An 18,391-nucleotide genomic window follows, 5' to 3' on the forward strand; every position below is an offset into this window, starting at 1 on the left:
TTATCTTAATGTTTTTCAGAGTTGTAAGGCTGTGACACCTCCACTAAGTCTTGCTTATACCTGCTCACACTATGGACTGATTAAAAACTGATATTAAGCCTCCTAAATGTGACTATTGAAACGAGGAATGTTGCATTCACACTGTTGGTATGGGGCTCTGTGCCAGGAAGAATCAATATTAATATTTCACTTGCATCCCTTTCTTGAGTTCTTGGGATTGGGGAACAGGGATGGGGAGGTAGCACAGGCAGGAAAGATCCTTTGTGGCTCCAGGGAGCCTTTCTGTGCTTCCCAAAGGAAGAGCAGTCAGGGATTTAAGAGGGTGTTTCCCAGTGGGGCTGAGCATCCTCTGCCTCCAGAGGACAATTTAGCTGGTTGTGGCTGCTCACCAAGGACTGGGATGCTCCAACTCACTTCCTCAGCTGCCCTATGGTACCCAAATTCCAGAGGTGGAGGATGGCATTGCCTTTCCAAGCACCCAGCCCCATCTGGCAGCTTGTTTTATGAGACAATATCACTATTTTTGCTAAATGTTTTCCTCCTGGCTGGCCTTGGGGTGGGCAGGCAGAGGGACACCCGTGGATAATTAGGAACAGGAATTTGTCTGCAGGTCACTCTGCCAGACAGAAGCCCTGGATCCACACAATCTCCAACATCTGAACGAGCCCAGTCGGGATGGAGACGAATTTTTCACACCTGTTTTCTCCAAACTTAATAATAATAATAATAAAAAAAAAATTCCAGGCAGGCTCAAGGCAGGAAACATTCCAGCAACATTTTACTGACCGAAATTTCCCGTAAGATGGGCCTCTGGCTCTGGGGTGGAAAATCTGTCCTCACTCACTTCCCCCCCAGCCCTGGGCAGACACAGAGAGTCTGGTTGGGGTTTGGTTGTGCCAGGGCTGCCTCAGTAGCTCTGGGCTTGTTATTCCATGAAGACAGAGGTGGGGGTGGCTGCTTTGTTCCAGGGGATGTTCCTAAACCCTGTGTCACTTCATTACGCAGCAAATCGGGAGCAGACACCACTAAAGGAGACAGAAGGTGAAAATAAAATTAAAATATAAAGAGAGGAATCATAATACTATGAGGGAAATATGTGTGAAGCCCCCAAGTGCTCCTGCCCCTTGGCCAAAGGCCAGGTTGAAATCCAAGATGTTTGATGTCCCGAATTCTGAGTTTCCCGCCCCACTGCTCCTTTTTTTTTATAGTTTATTTTTTATTTAGCAACAAGTAGCAAGGGACAAACTTTACTGTTACCACGTTGAGGTTGTGGAAAACTACAGTAGGAGGACTTGGGCTGAGTCTGGCTATAATGGACTGGAACTGATGACATGGAGTGTCTTTTGTTGGCTTCACAGGATGGAATCACTTCCCAACTGTAATGAGCAATCTTGGACATGAGCATTTTGGGACACTAAAGCTATTACATGAGCAATTCTAAAGCTCCTTGCACAATGGGGGCTGTAAAAAGCCTTTAGAGAGGGAGTAAAATATTTGGGATTTGATATCTAGAGAGGTTCTCAGTTCCCTCTGTTCTCCAGGCATCAGCTGTAGAGCTCAGCCTTGGCCAGAATAAATGAGGTTTAAAACAACAACAGGACAAAAAACTCTCCTCATGCAAATGTTTGCCCTTAAAAATTGCTTTAGATGAGTGAAACTTGGCTTTACCCTAATAAAATCAGGGCTGTTCTGGAGATGATAGATTAAATAAGAGATCTGGAGCAGGAACCCTGTTTTTCTTGGTTAGATCCTTATTTTAATTGTGTGCTTCTGTGCATTCTGTATAACAGGCAGCAGTTATTTGTTTGGGACAATAAAAAAGCTGAATTTACCCCTGTACACAGCAACAAAACTTTTTTGCTCTTTGTTGTTCTCAAAAATTGCTGTTAAATTATTGATCCTGATGGGCAATACCAGCAGTGAAAATAAAAAGAAATGTCTGTCCTTTTGGGAACGAAACTTCAATTTTGTAAATGAAGTTATTAAGTTCAGGGGGAGTATTTGTGCAATATTAACATGCAACTGGCACTCAAAAAGTATAGGATAAAAGATTTGTGTTCAGAATAAAAGCAGCAAACAGGATTTTTCTTGTATTGTCACATAAATAGGTTACAAGCATCTTTATTTAAAAATGGAATGATTTGGATTATTCAGTTGGGGAGGTTTGCCAGCTCTGAAAGGGAGATAATTTTAAATCTGAGTTAAGAAAGGTGGTTACAGGCAAGAGAGAATGTTTAAATTGAATTAGCTCTTCTGTTGTTGATGTTGAGAGAGCCCCAAAATTATGAGGAGTTCGCAGGGGTTTTCTGGGGTTTAGGGAATGCAGGAGAGGCACTTGGGATAAGGAGAAGTCAGTTCTCCTGTTTTAGTCTAGTGTTGATTTTGCTCCTGCTGTATCTGCTGGGCTCCAGTCCCAGTCTGGGGTGGATGTGATGAGCTGGGAAATACAAAAGGATTGGTCTGGGCTCAGTTACAAGCTTCCAATTTTTTGTTAAATTCGTGACGAATTCTCTGTCTCTCTTCTTTCCTTCTTTTCCTCAAAATCCTCGCTCAGCCTTTCCAAAGGCCCAGGAGCAGCGTCAGCAGTGAGCTCATGCTTCTGAAGGAGTCTGGGATTACAGCTGGGTTTAATAAAATCTGAGTTAGCTATAGAGAATGCAAGTAAGTTAAATCCCATCTGCTTTGAGGTTTCCCTCTGGTCCCCGAAGAAGCCAAATGCAGGATATGAGGAGAGGTGTACGGGCTCCTTCCGGAAATTCTGGGGGCAAAGAAGGCAAGGAAAAAAGGCCTCCCTCTGTTCCTTTGGTCCTGTTCTAACATGACCTCACTGGTGACAGTGCAGAGCTTGTGCTCCCCCTCACTGGCAGAGAAATGGGATCAGAGCTCCTCTCCCTGTTCCCACCCCTTTGCTGTGTCCATAGGTATCCTGGATAAGGTGGGAAGCACCAGGAATTGGGCTGGTAAAACTCTGCAGCTCTTTGTGCCTGGGGGCAAACTGGAGATGAGCAGCTGGATCAGCTCTCCACATTTGCAAGGATTTGCCAGCCTTTGACAATGTGGATATGATACCCCATCTGGTCAGGGGACAATCTGGGTAAAAAAACAGGAAAGGGAGACACTTCTTAGCACTTTCCACGCAAGATCAAGCCTGGAGCTGGGGAGTCAAGTGGAAATTCTCCCACATCTGCTGTTACTTGACCATGGTTTTTGTTGTATTATCAAGTTGTGAGGCAATAAATAGGCAATGTAGCTGCAAAAACCTCTTTGTCAGTAATTGGGGAAGCTGGAATCATATTTCAATGATGTGCCTCTGTTGGACTTCCCAACCCCTTCCCTCTGCTCCTGGGATATTACTCTTCAACGTCCAAATTTGGTTCTTCCTGGAAAATGAGCAGATAAGTTGCAACTCTCACCCTAAAACACTTGTACAGGTGCTGTGCAGGTCCAACAGCTCTGCTGGAGCCTCGTGGCTCTGGATTTCTGTGACCCTTTCACCTTCAGAATTACAGAGCAAAGGTTCTCCCTCACCAGATTCCTGACGTTCTCCAGTGGCTTTTTCTGCTGCTCATCCCCAGAAGCTCCATGGGAGGTTAAATATCTCTATTTGCTAATCTGTGACCACAATTTATTAGTTTAAAGCTATTTTAGGATATGCTTTGAAGACTTCAGTGTCCAGGGCCAACACAAACAGTGATTTTAGTTATTTTGGGACATTCTTTGTCTTCTCAACCACACCTTGGGATTCCTTCAGCTTTCCTCATGGAGAGCTCCTTTTTTTTTTTTGGCTGAAAGGACAGACAGACAGACAGGTCTCTTCTGCTCTTATCAGAGTGCTTTGAGTAGAAAACATAGAATCACACAATGGTTAGGTTTGATTGGACCTTAAAGCTCATCTCATCCCACCCCCTGCCATGGGCAGGGACACCTTCCACCAGCCCAGGTTGCTCCAAGATCCATCCAACCTGGCCTTGGACACTTCCAGGGATGGGGCAGCCACAGCTTCTCTGGGCAACCTGTGCCAGGGCCTCCCCACCCTCACAGGGAAGAATTTCATCCCAATATCCCATCTAACCCTGCCCTATGAGTGTGAAACCATTCCCCTTGTCCTGTCACTCCATTCTCCTGTGAAAATATTTTTTCCCCTTTCTCTCCTGTCAGTGAATCAGGACTGTCTTCATAAAAACCAGTCAGACTGTGCAAAATGGACACAGCTGCTTATCCATAAGTGGTTTTTTTATGGATTATATTGATAAGACATTGATTGGATATATATCATAAATCCTAATTTGTCTCTATGCTTGCTCACCTTCTCTCATGGGAATTCCAGTGGTGATATAACATTTATAAACGTGGCTAAACAGCAGCTTTAATTTAATTTCTGAAGGGTATATAATTGAAAACCCTCTGTCCCATTCTTCTACAGTGTCTTCCCATGTCAGGGTTTTGCTTTAGGTTTAAGACACATGATAAAACCAACTTTTTACTTTAAAGGTTGGACAAGATTCCCTTAACTGATTCTGGGCCAGGTTGGACAGGGCTTGGAGTAATGTGGGCTAGTGGGAGGTGTCCCTGCCCATGGCAGGGGGTGGAATGAGATGGGCTTTAAGGTCCCTTCCAACCCAAACCATTCTGAGATTCTATGAATTTGCAATAGGAATCCTCATTCCTGTGGGGCTGAGAATGACTTCTAGTTGAACACATTTTTTACAGGATAGATAAGCACTACAACCTCTTGCTTTGCTGTTTTCCTTACTTAAGCTCCAGCAGGGAAACTGTGCCCGTGAGACATTTAAGGATGTGTTTAACATGATTAGCTGGAATTTTGACATCAATAATCTTAAAATCATGATGCCAGGGAAGTGCAGGGAAGTATTTTGGGATGGAGAGAAACCTGTGCTTGAGCATTTTTATGAACTCAGGCTCGTAGAGGATACAAATTAGTGTGGCACAGTATAAAACCTTTACAATTGAGTTCTTTTCCCTGTGTCATCCATAGATTAACCACTTAGGAAAATTGCTAAAATGCTCATAAATCTTTATGCCATCCCACAGAGAGCTTCACTTCTCCCTCAGTCCTCAGCAATTTGCTGCAGTTTCCCCTTTAACTTTTCCTACCTTGATACACAGCCAAAGCCATATTTTCTCTCATAAACTTCTAATAAATTCTGCTGCAAATATGATAAAAACCAAAGATATTTATGAACACTGGAAGTCACCCTGTGTCCCAGAGCCTGACCCCAGCAGTTTACATGGAAAATATTTATGTACTGGCATAGCTGTCGTTGCCTATTTATTCTTTTCTTCTTTGATTTTTCTTGGGGGAACTTTGCGTGGAGCTTTCTGGATTCTCGTGTTTGTGATATCACTAACAGCAAACTCTTGTCTGGTGGATATTATCAGTGTGTTCATGTCTCTTTTTCAAGGGACATTTATTTTCCAGGCACAATCCAGATCATCATTTCAGAGCTTTAGCACCCAAGTTGTTGGGCTCCACTCTCACGACGTTTTTTCCCACTGTGTGTGAGAAGAGCACTTGAAATAATGTTATTAACCACCAATATTTGCTCAATCAAAGCTTGTTTGTCATTAAGCTTTTGGTCTTCCCAGGCTGTGCAAATACTGCCAAGACACACTTAGCTCTTCAAAAAGCATTTAAGGAAAGGCTGAATGTGCCTCTGTCACAACCATCTCCTCGTGTCCAGGCAGCTCACAAACCTCGTGGATCTGCCCTTAAACAGCTGCTTCCTGGTTCTTCATTTTAGGGAATAAATGCAACCCCTGGGAAATGCCCTGATAAAAATGATAGATACAAATAATAGAGGAAATTTCCTTTTTTTTTTTTTTTTTGGAGATTCTCTCTTAAAAATTTCAAATTTCTCAAGTGGGGGATTTTTTTTGTAAGTCATGGCGTGCTAGTTAATATTTTAATGGACATTATGGGACCTCAACTTTCCTGCCTTTACAAGTGCATGGGAACTACAATTAGCTGAAATGTCTTTGCCTACAGATGTAAAGGAATGAGGGCAATGAAAGTGGGAAGAAAAAATACTTTGATCTTGATTCTGTATCAGTGAAATCTTGTGAACATGGTCTTGAAAGACAGAAAATGCAGGGAAAGGATGTCCAGTGAAAAAGGATCTGGAAATGATGACCTAAAATCATCAGTCACAAGAGAAGAGCATGGAAAGGATCTTTAAAGTCTCCTTAAGGATCAGCCCTGTGAAAACTGCTAAAATTGTCCCAGTCAGGAATGTGTTTCCCTGCTCCAAAGCAGTGTTTCTGTTTCAGATGTTGTTTTCCAGTGGCTCCCTGGAACATTCCAGCATTCCCATCTGCTGCTTGTCAAAATTGGCTGCACTCTGTGCATGGCAAGAGACTCCTCGGGCTCCACTAACGGTGTTAATTCACATTCAGGGCAGTTTTCACTCTCAAATACTTCAAAGGAGATTACTCCTAGGACTGGGTGAGCCAGCACAGGTATTAAATTGGAACTAAGTCTAATTACCTGTGTTGTAACAATTTTGTAATAATGAGCATATTTTTGCATTTCAATAATATTTATTTAATATTTAATAATATTTATTTCATTGGTCTCTTTTAGGCTTTCATAAATATCAATATATTCCTTAAATTATTTCTCTGTTCTGATCTTCTGATCTTCTGTACATCTTTGAATTTCACCTCTTATATTGGTTTGCAAGCCCATAAAACCACAGCAATAAACTCCAGCATATGAAGCTCAGTGTTCAATTTTCCCCTCTTCCTTTCATTTAAAAAAAAAAATCAATTGCTATCCACATTTATCTAATGAAAGAGAGCACCACAGGGCACAGAATCCAGTTCTGGTCCTGCTTGTTAGAGATCACAACCTGAAGCCATCTGTCTGATTAAAATACATTTTCCCTGTTCTTTCTTGTCACCATTTGCTTGTGACTCAGTGTATGGTTCAGTGTTTGCCACAGACAATGATTAAGGATGGGTGAGCCCCAAAAGATAAAACAAGAACAGGCCTGAACTCTTACCTGAATCTCATCTCCTATGGCTTTTTTTTTTTTTTTTTTTTTTTAAGGCAGGTAAGTGGGTGGAGAATTTTTGGAGAAAAAAAAAAATAGTTTAAATTTTGATTCAGCAACTGCTGGCAGAAAAGATTTGGCAGAAAAGCTGTTATTAGCAAATGCTCCCAAAATAAAGCCCACAGGTTGCTCTCCATGGTTTCACTCCAAGTATTTTGTGTAGATTCTTCTGTGTGGACAATGAAATTAAGTGTTTTGCAATTGTTTGTTTTGCAATTGTTTGTGAAAGAACTACAGGATGAGGAACTGTCTTTTCCTGAGTCCCATTCTGCTTTTATTGGAAAAATTATGTTACATCTCACGTGCAGGTTTTGGTCTCGAGTACACATTTAACTGAATTATAAATCACCCCTAAATCACAGAATACTCTGAGTTGGAAGGGACCCACAAGGATCATCGAGTCCAACTCTTCAGTGAATGGCCCCTGTGGGATCAAACCATCCCAGGGGTGTTCCACAGCACTCTAGAACTGGGGCAGAGGTGACACAGGCTGGTTCCAGGACCAGCTGCAGAATATTCTGAGAATTACACACAAAAATTTGAAGACTTACTCATGACTCCATTCAATAATCCCATTACACGTGAGAGTGGTGGACACGTCGGGAACAAGATGTACTTGTAAGAAATCAGCAATCCAAGAGGGTCCAAAACCTTTACCAGGAATTAGGAAACATTTCTGACCCTCTCTCCACCACAGGCTCATTTCTTCTCTCAGGGCATGAATGTTATGAAACACAGCATGGCAAAAAATTAACACAGAAATTGGAAATGAGCGTTCATATTTGGAAATAAGTGAAATTTGTGCCATGTGCTGCGGGAGGGAGCTCGGTGTGAGCTCAGAGATACTGCTGGACATAAGAGAACGCACACATGGGATCAGTGTTATGAATGAAAGCCACAGCAAAGAAAATTTAAGGAGTTCAGTGGGCAAAAGAGCTCTACAATTTACGGTCTCCAAAAATAACCATTCTGAAAGAGTGAGTCAGAATTTCAGGGCCAGGAACTCCTCCATCCTTTTCTAAATGTGTAGGATGGGCCGAACCTTCCTGGGAGTGCTGGGCTTGTGAAGCAGCAAAACGGAAAAAATCCTGAACCTCGGAATCAGAGAATGTCCTGAGTTGGAAGGGACGCACAAGGATCATCAAATCCAACTCCTGGACACCCCAACAATCCCAGGAGTGTTGTCCAAACCCTCCTGGAGCTCTGGCAGCCTTGGGGCTGTGCCCACTGCCCTGGGGAGCCTGGGCAGTGCCAACCACCCTCTGGGGGAGGAACCTTTCCCTGAGATCCAACCTGAGCCTGCCCTGGCACAGTTTTGTGCCATCCCCTCATGAAGTGCTGTGTGAGCCCCTGGAGCCTGGGAAAGGCCAGCTGGGAGGAGATTCCTTCAGAATGAATGATCCAAAAGGCCCAGGCAATCAGTTTTTATCCTTATGAGCATCTTTGCTCCTGAGTAGGATCCCAGGAGTGGTGGGTTGTGTTTTTAGTGTCCTCAGGGAAAACCTTGCTTTCTAAATCATCCAACACCAGAGCAATTCCATCCTTTATCTAGAAGACAGACCTGAAAGTTAAAGATTCATCTTCCTCTCTCCCCCTGTGCCACCCACCCCACAACTAAAAAAACTCCGAGGGAACCCAGCAGTGGGGGGCAGGCAAGGGAGAGGCAGGTTTTTAGTGTCAGGTAGGAGGGAAACCGGTGTTAATGAGGATCCTTTCACTGTGATCTTTTCTTTTTGCCACCAGCCTGAGGTTCAAGGGTAGACAGAGACAAAAAAGAGCTCTGCCAAGGTCCCAGCTGAGCTCTCTGTGTGTCACTGACAGCTCTGGGATGGGAAGCAGGGAAACCAGGAGCCTCACAAAAGTGTTGGGTTATCTTTACACACGGACAGCCAAGTAATCTCTTTTTTTATCAGATCTGAGAAGAAAGGGAATCCCTCTTGTGTGTTCCCTTCAGGCTTTTATCTCTCCTTTTCCTTTTTTTTTTTTTTTTTCTTCACAAAGACTCAGGCTACAACTCTGCTCACTAGATTTTTCTCTTGATTTCTCCACTCTTCTCCCTATGGAGTAAAAAAGGATGTAAAGGAGATCACAGGTTTGAAACGATGGGGATATGCCAGACCTTGTGTTTGTGTAAATCTGGATTTTTCAGCTGATTCCAGTGGAGTGGGGTCAATTTACACTAACCTAACCAAAACCTGCACATGAAACGTAACACACTAATTTGTGTAGGAGCTACTAGAATTTAAACCCTGCTTGTGATTCCCCTGGTTTGATGTAAATTCGCTACTATTTCACAACGCTAAAATAATGGGGATGAGGGGGATTAAAACTCCTGCTAACGTGCTCTGCTGATGCCGTAAGGAAAATATTCTGCTTTCTGAGTCATTCGCCCTGAGCTGACTTTCCCTTTGAATGGTTCAGGGGTTTCCTTCTTTAGCCATAAATTGCATGCAAATTCTTTTTCTGTGTGTGTGTGTGCTGTGTATGACAGCGTGTGTCTGGGAGGGTGCGTGTGCCTCTTTCAGAAGCAAAGCCAAAGCGAGGGGCTGTTCCTTTAAAGCAACACCGAAAGAAAAAAAATGCCTTCAGGCGTCCTATTACAGTGGAAGGAGCCAAGGATCAGGATTTGCAGCTCAGCTATATAAACCCGGCAGGATCGGGCTGATGTGACCAGTTTGCTTTGCTGTCAAAGCTCTCCGTGCTTCACACGCTCGCACCCGGCATCAGGCAGCGCAACTTCGCCGAGTTTTGACAGGACGGCAACAAAGTCGGGAGCCGGGAGCTGATTGAACATCTTATTTATTTCATGGAGACTGCGCCCAGCGGGATCTAAGCTCCGGCAGAGGCTGGAAGGTAAGTCTGCTTCCTTCCTGAATAACAAAAAATCAGGAGCTCTTCTCCCCCAGTGACCCAGTGTTCTGTCATGACCCCCATCAGGCTGAACCGTCAGGGATCCTCTCAGGGAATGGTTTGGAATGGGAGCACGCCTGGCTTTGAGTTTGTCTTTATTGTCCGGTGTAACAATGTCAGAAATGTCCCAGTCTGATCCAATGAATGAATGGAGCAGGAGTTAGATCAGTGCTGGACATCCACAGAAATACAGAGGGAAACCTAATTATCAGGAAGGGTAGGAAAGCAGATTTGGGGTTTCCTCTTGGCTGCTGGAGTGATAGAAATATTTCCCCCATCCTCGCTTCATGAACCAGACGAAAGCCACGTGCAGGTCCTCACTCCCAGGTAACTCTTCCTGCTGAGCTCTTTGTGACCGGATGAGAGTCGGGCCCTTTTCTGTGTTAATTTACTCTCTGCACACTCCTTTTCACCGAAGCCTTTGTCACCTTCCTCCCCACCCCCTCGGGGCTCCAGTTGCTTTTAAAACTCCGGTAACATCAGCCTGGAGTGGGGAGCAAAAGACAAAGGAAGATTCAACTGGTATCTTATTGCCGGTACTTTACCGGGTGGGTTCTGGGAGCGGGAGGGTGAATTGCCCATCACCGTGGAAAAACAGACACTTATTTTATGTCTTGGCTACTTGCTCCCTGGTGCTCTGAGATTTTCTGCATGACTGTGTCTGCACTTACCACTCAGGCTCAAATTGGCTTAAAAAGGAGAAGCTGACTGGGAGAAGGTGAGCACACGCAGATTCATTTAGCAGCTAAGCCCACTTATTGAAGACTTCGTGTTACATCACCTTTGCAGAGTTTTCCCTGCCTGATTTCCTCTCCTGGCTACCAGGAGAGAGAGTTTTTGGCAGTTATTCTAAACTTCTGTAAAGTCTGTGTGATACAGTGGAGGAGAGTGATATGTTCACATTGAAATGATGGTGACGTGTCCTCTTGGCCAGTGGAGACGTTGTAAAATTAAAAAGCATAATAAAGATACTTATCAAATTTTTCTTCATAAAAAATTATAAACCAATGAGGTGGATGTGATTCTGTAGACTGGGTAAAAGCCATATTGTCCAGCTGTTGTGTTGGTTTCCTCTCCCAGTTTATTTTTTTTTTAATCATATTGGGGATTCATTTTACACGCTTCCTGATGAATGTTATACTTGGGGTTTGTTTTATTGTGCTGGAGTTGAGCTTTTGCCTTTTAAAGACGTTTCTCTTGATTTGTGAGACTTGATTTTAAAGAGTTTTCTCTATGATTTGTGAAATCATAGAACCATAGAATGGTTTGGGTTGGAAGGGACCTTAGAGTTCCTCCAGCTCCAACCCCCTGCCATGGGCAGGGACACCACTAGACCTAGACCAGGTTGCACAGTTTAAGGGTGGGCTGTGGTCTGAGAATGAGCTGGACAGTGGAGACCAGTGACAGCCCTTGGAATCCTTGGAACTCTTGCAGAAATGTGTTGTGGTGTGTTTTGGGGTGTTCCTCACTGCTACGGGGAACTCAGGAGCAAATCCAAGCAAATGGACTTTGATCAAACGACACGGTTTAGCCAAAGGAGGAGAATTGGTCTGTGGGCAGTTCATCTTCTCTGGGAGTGACTTTGGAAAGTGGCTGGAAGAGTTCTCAGGGTGTTGCCAGTGCAGGTGCTGCACCTGTGCCCAGGTAGCCAGGGAAGGATGTTCACCTGAGCTGGGCAGGGACAGGCAGAGTGAGAGGCACTGCCTGCCCCCCTCACTGACCTGTCACACTCACTATCCTCAAGCAGCAAAATTAGCATTATTTTCCCATATTTTTTCCTCATTAATTTTATCCTCTGGCTCCTTTCAGCCCAGAGAAAATTCTTTGCAAGTTCCAGCCCTTAATCCTCTAACTACAGTTACTCTATCAGCATTTCCAAAGCTGAGGGAAAGCCAAAGGATCTGCTGAAAAGCCCCCAGCCTGCAGATGAGAATTTCATGTCTCAGCTGGAGAGCAAGCAGAAATTCTGCTAAAGAAATCTCTTCCAGGTACATGGTGGTCACAGGGAGAGAGAACCAACCGGTCCCAATCCCCCTTGTTGAAATAATGATGCCTAAAGATGCTAAAACTTACTGGGAATATCCCTAAGCACAACCTAAAATGTGCTTCACGGATTCTGAGCAACTTAGCTGGAGACTTTTTGTTAGTGGAAATCTATTCTCTTTTTTGATCATTAGCATTTCTCCTCAGTGTTCACTTAAACTTAGCTATCGTGTTGCTATAACAGCATTTCTAAAAGGCTTTGACATTCAGCTCAGGTGGCTTATTTTTCATATCACTTCTTTTTATAAAATATCTAAAAAAAACCAAAGTCTATTCATGTATCAAGATGTTCTGACTTGCTATAAAGAGACTGTCAAAGTTTGTTCTTGAGTATTGTTTCGCTTTTTGATAAGAAAATGAGATTAAATGGCAGAGTCTGTTCTTCTCGGGACTTTTTCATCCTTTTCAAAAGTGAAGCAGAACCAAAAAGCAAATGTGCAGTGAAACAGTGATGTTTAAAGCCAGAATTTTAACCCTTTCATCCCTGCTGGTAAAACCATTTGGAAAACTAGACCTTCTTGGGCAATTCTGTGGTTATTTTCCTGGTACAACCCAAAGGTACCTCTGTCCATCCAGCTTTGTGTCCAGAGGTTTGAGTGGTGCTAAATTTAATGGTACTGGATTGTATAAGGAGTATCTGATGTAAATGGTTGTCCTATAAGGGAGAAACAGCTCCCATTCAGTGGGATATTTCCATTAGGGAACCCTGGTGTCTGTGGTTGAATACTGAATTTGGAAACAAGCTGGAATGCAGGGAGGGTGGTGTCTGCTTTGTTATCAGCTACACATTTACCTCTCCTAACTCTGGGACATATATTGAAGCATGAGAAATTCAGATTGGTTGAAAAACAGATTAATTTGAAGCCTGTGGGTTGATAGATTTGTCTTTGGACTGGTGCCATCACAGTCTGCTGAGCTGAGGGGCCATTGACAGTTTTAAGGTCCAGTGGCTCATAAAACTCGAGGCTTAGGAGTGGCTGATTTACATCACTGCAAAGTTAGAAATCTCAGCTTTCCAGTAATAAAAAGGGATTTGTTTTGAACAGTGGCAGTTTGAGATATAGGGCTTTAAAACTGGGCTCTGATTTACCAACAGGCACTTTCTCAGACTTAATTTCTGGTGTGAGTTTAGCACACCCTTCTCAAAGACTGAGCTCTGGACCAAACCCCGTGGTTATAAACTACAGGAGTCTGAAACTACTGTGAAATGTAATAGCTCCCCTTAGTTGTTTTAAGGAATTTGCTGATGTAATATTGCAGAAGAATCATTGATGCTGAAGTAGGAAACTAAGGAAAACAGCAATCAGAGGGAATTGAGTATTTGATCCTCATCCAGGCTCAGAAATTGCAAAACTAGTGCAATTGTAGGACTAGTGAGCTCTGGACAGAAAACATCATAACTTGAGCTCAAGAGCTGAAAAATAAGGCACGTGCACAGATTACTTATGAATGTATAAGGTGCAATTTAATTAATTAAACTGCTTGATATCAAGGTGGACTTGCTGTCCATGGCTTTGGTTGGTTTGTGCAGGGGTTTATGAGGTGTTGATGTAAATGTTACTTCAGCATTTTAGGGCTTTGTTCTGTTAGAAGTTTAGACATAATAAGTGATGCTCCCTGCCACAGAGAGCTTACAATTCCTATTATTAGCTATTTCAAAACAAGTTCTTTGCACAGTGGAGAGAAAAAAGGAGGAAGAAGCAGAAGAATGAACAACCCCAAGAGACAATTTTGAGCCGTCGCGGTTTCCACCGAGCCCTGGGGTTTGTCCAAGTGTGAAACCAACCCCTCACTCAGTGCTCGCTGTCCACTCATCTGTTCAACCTCTGTCCAGTCTGAGCTGAAGTTAAGTACCTTCCACATGTGGGAAAAGTTAGAAACTGGGCATTCTTCCAGCTACTGAAATCCTTCTGAAATCCTTCAATGGCTGATGTAACTGAGCGGCGTGGAACGGGCAGACGGGAGGAGGAGTCAGGGAGGGATCCTGCCTGTCAAGGGATGGCTCTTGGTCCTGCAGAAAGAGTTTGGGCGTTGAGAGAAGGAAGTTTGAATCACTTAATGTCTCTTTTGGACATTGAATGAATGATATGTGCACCCTTATAACTAGACATGGCCCCGCTATAACATTTTCTGGATTTCTTTATGTATCGTTTCTCTCTCTCTTATATCCTCTCTATCCTGTTGCTGGCAAAACAGCAGCAAAAAATCCCCACCTTAGAGATATCTAGATGTAGAATTTAAAGAATACTAGTTAATATAAATACATGAATTGTATTCCATAGCATGCCCCTCACAAACCAGTGTGAGATTTTGCTGCTCAGCTCATGGAGTCAATGGGAATAACTCTCCACTTCTGATTTTTGTTTGGCTTCTGCATGAGCGACTCACCCAAGATAAATCCACCCTGAGCTGATCTCGTCGCAAGGAATTTCTCCAGATTCACATCCTTAATTGTCTGTAGCTTCAATTAAACCAAGGTGGGATGTTGCCAAGTTTTCAGAACTTCCAACTGGAGCGTCCCAGGGCACGAATAGCCCGTGGCATTTTGTATTCTTTGGGCAGCAGGGGACAAGGTTGCCAAGTTTGCATTCAGTCATCCATCACATATTAGCCCACTGGAGGTCCATTCTTCCCTAGCAATGGGGGAGCTCTGCTTCCTACTTAGAAAGATTACTCACACAGAAAGCCCTTTCCCCCAAACCAGGCAAGAGAAAGGGACCTTTCTTCAATTCACAGAAACGCTCCCTTTCCAAACTCTCCACAAAAATGATATTGTTTCATGCTTAGAAAACATATTCTTTTTAGTAATTGAGCCGAAAGTGCAGGGTGGCAGGACAGAAATCTTTAATACAGATTTTCAAAACAATTCCTTGAATCACAGGCACAACAAAGGTCTATTGTAGTGGGCTGGCTCTTCCCATGCCAGGCTGTGGCATTGACTATATGTGTGCATAGATACTGGCCAGGATACTCCCAGGGCTCTGAAATGGAGAGCCTGGGGAAATTCCACTTTAATGGTTTTCCTTTAACTGTGCCCAACACGCACCCGAACTTGACAAATCCATAAACTTAAAATCACAAATGCTAATTTTGTAATTGGGGTATATTTCAAATTAAGATATTTACCATAATATTAATCTAAACTGTCACGGTTCTTCCTGAAATTGATGTTCTTTTACACCATTCTGGCAGCACAAGGCTAAAAAGGGGTATAAATTCTTCTGAAAATACACGAAAATTCAACTGTGAGACCGTTTCCCTGTGCGCCCATCAGAACTGGCTAAAGAGTTATTTCCACCATTAAGGAACTCCTGCTGGAAAGGGGCTATAAAAAGCTTTATTTCCAAGAAAGGAGGTAACTTTCCACTCCCAAAAAATCAAAAGAACTGGAAGCAGACAGACCTTTTTCAGTGAGTTTTGAGCTTATCTCAGGCGCAGGATGCAGAGTGAGCAGGTGAGAAGAGGCAGCTGGGAGCTGAACACTCTTGGGACTGTGGTTTTCTGCCTCTTTGGTCCGATGAAAAGCCTTTATTTGGACAGGAAAGGGTCTCTTTGAGTGTGTGCTGTGCACTTCAGCACGAGCCCTCGGTGGTTATCTACCCTCTTGGCCAGGCATGATTTCATCTTGGCAGAAGCCAGTTTGTCAGGCTTTCCAAAGGAGCTCAGTGGCCACTTTGCTTCGGGCTCTTTGTTTTTCCTGCTCCTTTCGGAAAGCCAACCTCCTTTGGATGTGCTGAATCCTTCTAAATGGTTTCTCTGTGCTGTGTGACAAAGGTCTGTGCCAAGAAAGATATAAAGGTAGCTTGTGATGTGTGGGCAACCCATTCCTCTTAGTGAGACCCAGTGTAATGCATATTTTCCCTTTACTTGTGGCTTGTACTTCCCTCCTGCATTGCTTGTACCACAGTAATTCAGGGCTGACTCCCAGTGAATGCTGCACACTGTGGGCTACAAGTCAGAGGAGAACAGGATACATATTAAGGGAAAGGTCCCAGATCATTTTTCTTATTGAAATATTTTGGCAGTGGAAAGAGTTTCCAGGAAAAAAAAAAAAAAAAAGCTGGCATTTCCCATGGAGAGCACTCCTTATGAATGTCCTATCTATTTTTCCAGTTTGGTGGCCAAGCAGAGTGTTTATAGGAGGATATACCATCTACAAGCCAGGGGATTTTTATTTCCACTGCCAAGTGTTAATTATGATGTAGACTCACACACTTTACAGGTTAGCAAGTCAATCACAGGGACCCAGCGCTCCAAGTGCTGCACTTCCAGGCGGGATGGAAAGACTGCAGCACCCAGACAGTGCCATTCTCAACTGCATTAATACTATTTGTGCTTTATTGTCATTCTCAGGCTGTTATTTCATGTACTGTTTGTTTGTCTTAGCAATTGGGATTTGACAGGGGTCAAATAGGAAATATAGTTTACTACCAGCCAGAGGTGTGTCTATCCATGTTTTCCCCGTCCCTGGCTGTGGTGCCTGGGCTCTGGCATCTCTGGGAGCTCAGTGCCACTGTCCTGCCTGTGCTCCCAAAAGCCCCATGCTGAGGGAAGGTCATTTTGGACACACAGTTCATTGGCTTTGGTTTGGTTTGGAACCCTCCAGATTTGGGTGATGGTCCCACTGGCATCATTCAAATGGGCAAAGTCTCACCCATAGGAGAAGGGAACTGATCCTGGATAAATACAGTGCTCTCCAGGTTGTGTCCTGCCTCTTTTGTGTTGTTTATGCTGCTCAGAACACGTGCAAGAACCCTTAAACTGTGCTGCTGTGTATATACATAAAACTCCCACTTGAGGTAAGAAAAGTGCAATTCCCGTAAATAGAATTGTAAATCATGGAATCCCAGAATGGTTTGGGTTGGAAAGGACTTTTAGATCATCTCATTCCAACTCCCTGCCACAGGCAGGGACACTTTCCACTAGCCCAGGTTGCTCCAAGCCGCATCCCATCTGGCCTTGGACACTTCCAGGGATAGAGAGTCCACAACCTCTCTGGGCAACCTGGGCATATGCCTGCCTGGGTTATATATGCCCTATATATATCCTATAATCCTGAATCCTAATGTCCTATCACTAAAAAACAAAAAAAGGGGGCCTTACTGTAAATAAAAACTGAGTTTATGGTGTCCAACTCCAATGGTTTCACCTGGGGAAAGAAATTTTTCTGCTTGCATGAACAATTATTAATTCCCTTTAATATAGGGTATCAAATATACATATAGTACACGTACAGTACACGTGCTTGGCATTGCCTGAGTTATCCAGCAGAGCCATTTCTTTCTGCAGAGGATGCCTCAGCCTGATCCAGTTTGGTCTGTGCTCATATAGGTCAGGAGTGCTGCTCATGGAGTAACTGGGGATAGACCCAGTGTGCCAGAGGGGGAATTAGAACCCAGCGAGCGTTTTTCATGCACAGAGTGGCACTTCATTGTCTGCATTGTTCCCTGTCCCCTTCCCTTGAGCTGGCCCTGCTGAGGGGATGGGTTTCTCCCGTGCAGACTCCGGGGGCTGGCAGCCAAATTCCCGTGTGACACAATCGCATTGATTTCACCGGGGATCCGCCGCTGGATAATTGAGCTCCACAGCCCTGCTTTTATTCCAGGGCTCCAATTGCTGTCAGCTCAGGCAGGTCTCAAGTCACTGTGGGTTAAGAGAACGAGGTCAGATGTTGGTGGAGGTCTCCTGAGCCTCCCATTAGTGTGACAGTGCCCAATTTGCTGACGTTTGAAGCGGCAGCTCGGATTTTTGTCCGAGTTCAGTCACCATTGCCACTAATCACTTGCTCAGGGCTGTGTTTATGGCTGTATTTTCCATTACATTACATAAGTTTACATTACATACTCTGCTTTACATCAGACCACTGAGAAACACCCTCAGACTGGACTTTTCAGAAGCACTCTCTCTTCTTTATTTTTCCCAAATGCCTCGCTCTCAATTTGTCTCCTATTTTGCGAATCTGATTTCTATTTCATTTTGTCTCGCCAAGATTGATTTTATTCCGTCTTCTCTTCATTACATATTTTGTTCTGTGATGAGTTTGCTACCCCAGGTTGCCAAAGATGCAAATTCTTGATGCTACTACATGTGACAGAACTAGGCCACGGCAGATCTGTAGCCTGGGGGCGATTACTGGAAGTCAGATTTCAAGGAACTCCTTCTGTGGTCTTAAAAATGTGCACATTCCTGAGTGTTTTGAGTGTTAGTACCAAGGACAGAGGAGTTCCAGCAGGGAGGAAAAGCCGCCTGAGGAAACTAATAATTGGTTTAAAAGCAAAGGATTGCCTGGTGAAGGGTCACCCATATGTTTCCTCAGCTTCTTTTAGAACAGGGATGATCTAAGTCTGCTCATAACCAGTAATAAT

The 18,391-nt window shown here is 43.8% G+C and overlaps 1 protein-coding gene across 3 annotated transcripts in view; it reads left to right on the plus strand.

The window, feature by feature from the left end:
• Positions 1-9,627: 9,627 nt before the first annotated feature.
• TNC (tenascin C) overlaps positions 9,628-18,391 on the plus strand; it is a 72,524-nt gene continuing 63,760 nt past the window's right edge. Inside the window, exon 1 of one of the 3 annotated variants that reach the window (XM_027750325.2) lies at positions 9,628-9,926. The gene's annotated coding sequence lies outside the window, so the exon portion shown is untranslated. The remainder of the gene's footprint in view (positions 9,927-18,391) is intronic. The other 2 variants (XM_027750338.2, XM_027750346.2) reach the window with 2 other exon arrangements.

This window comes from Pipra filicauda, unplaced genomic scaffold, assembly GCF_003945595.2.
Source record: "Pipra filicauda isolate LSUMZ 115617 unplaced genomic scaffold, ASM394559v2 scaffold510_size705862_pilon, whole genome shotgun sequence".
Taxonomy (NCBI): domain Eukaryota; kingdom Metazoa; phylum Chordata; class Aves; order Passeriformes; family Pipridae; genus Pipra; species Pipra filicauda.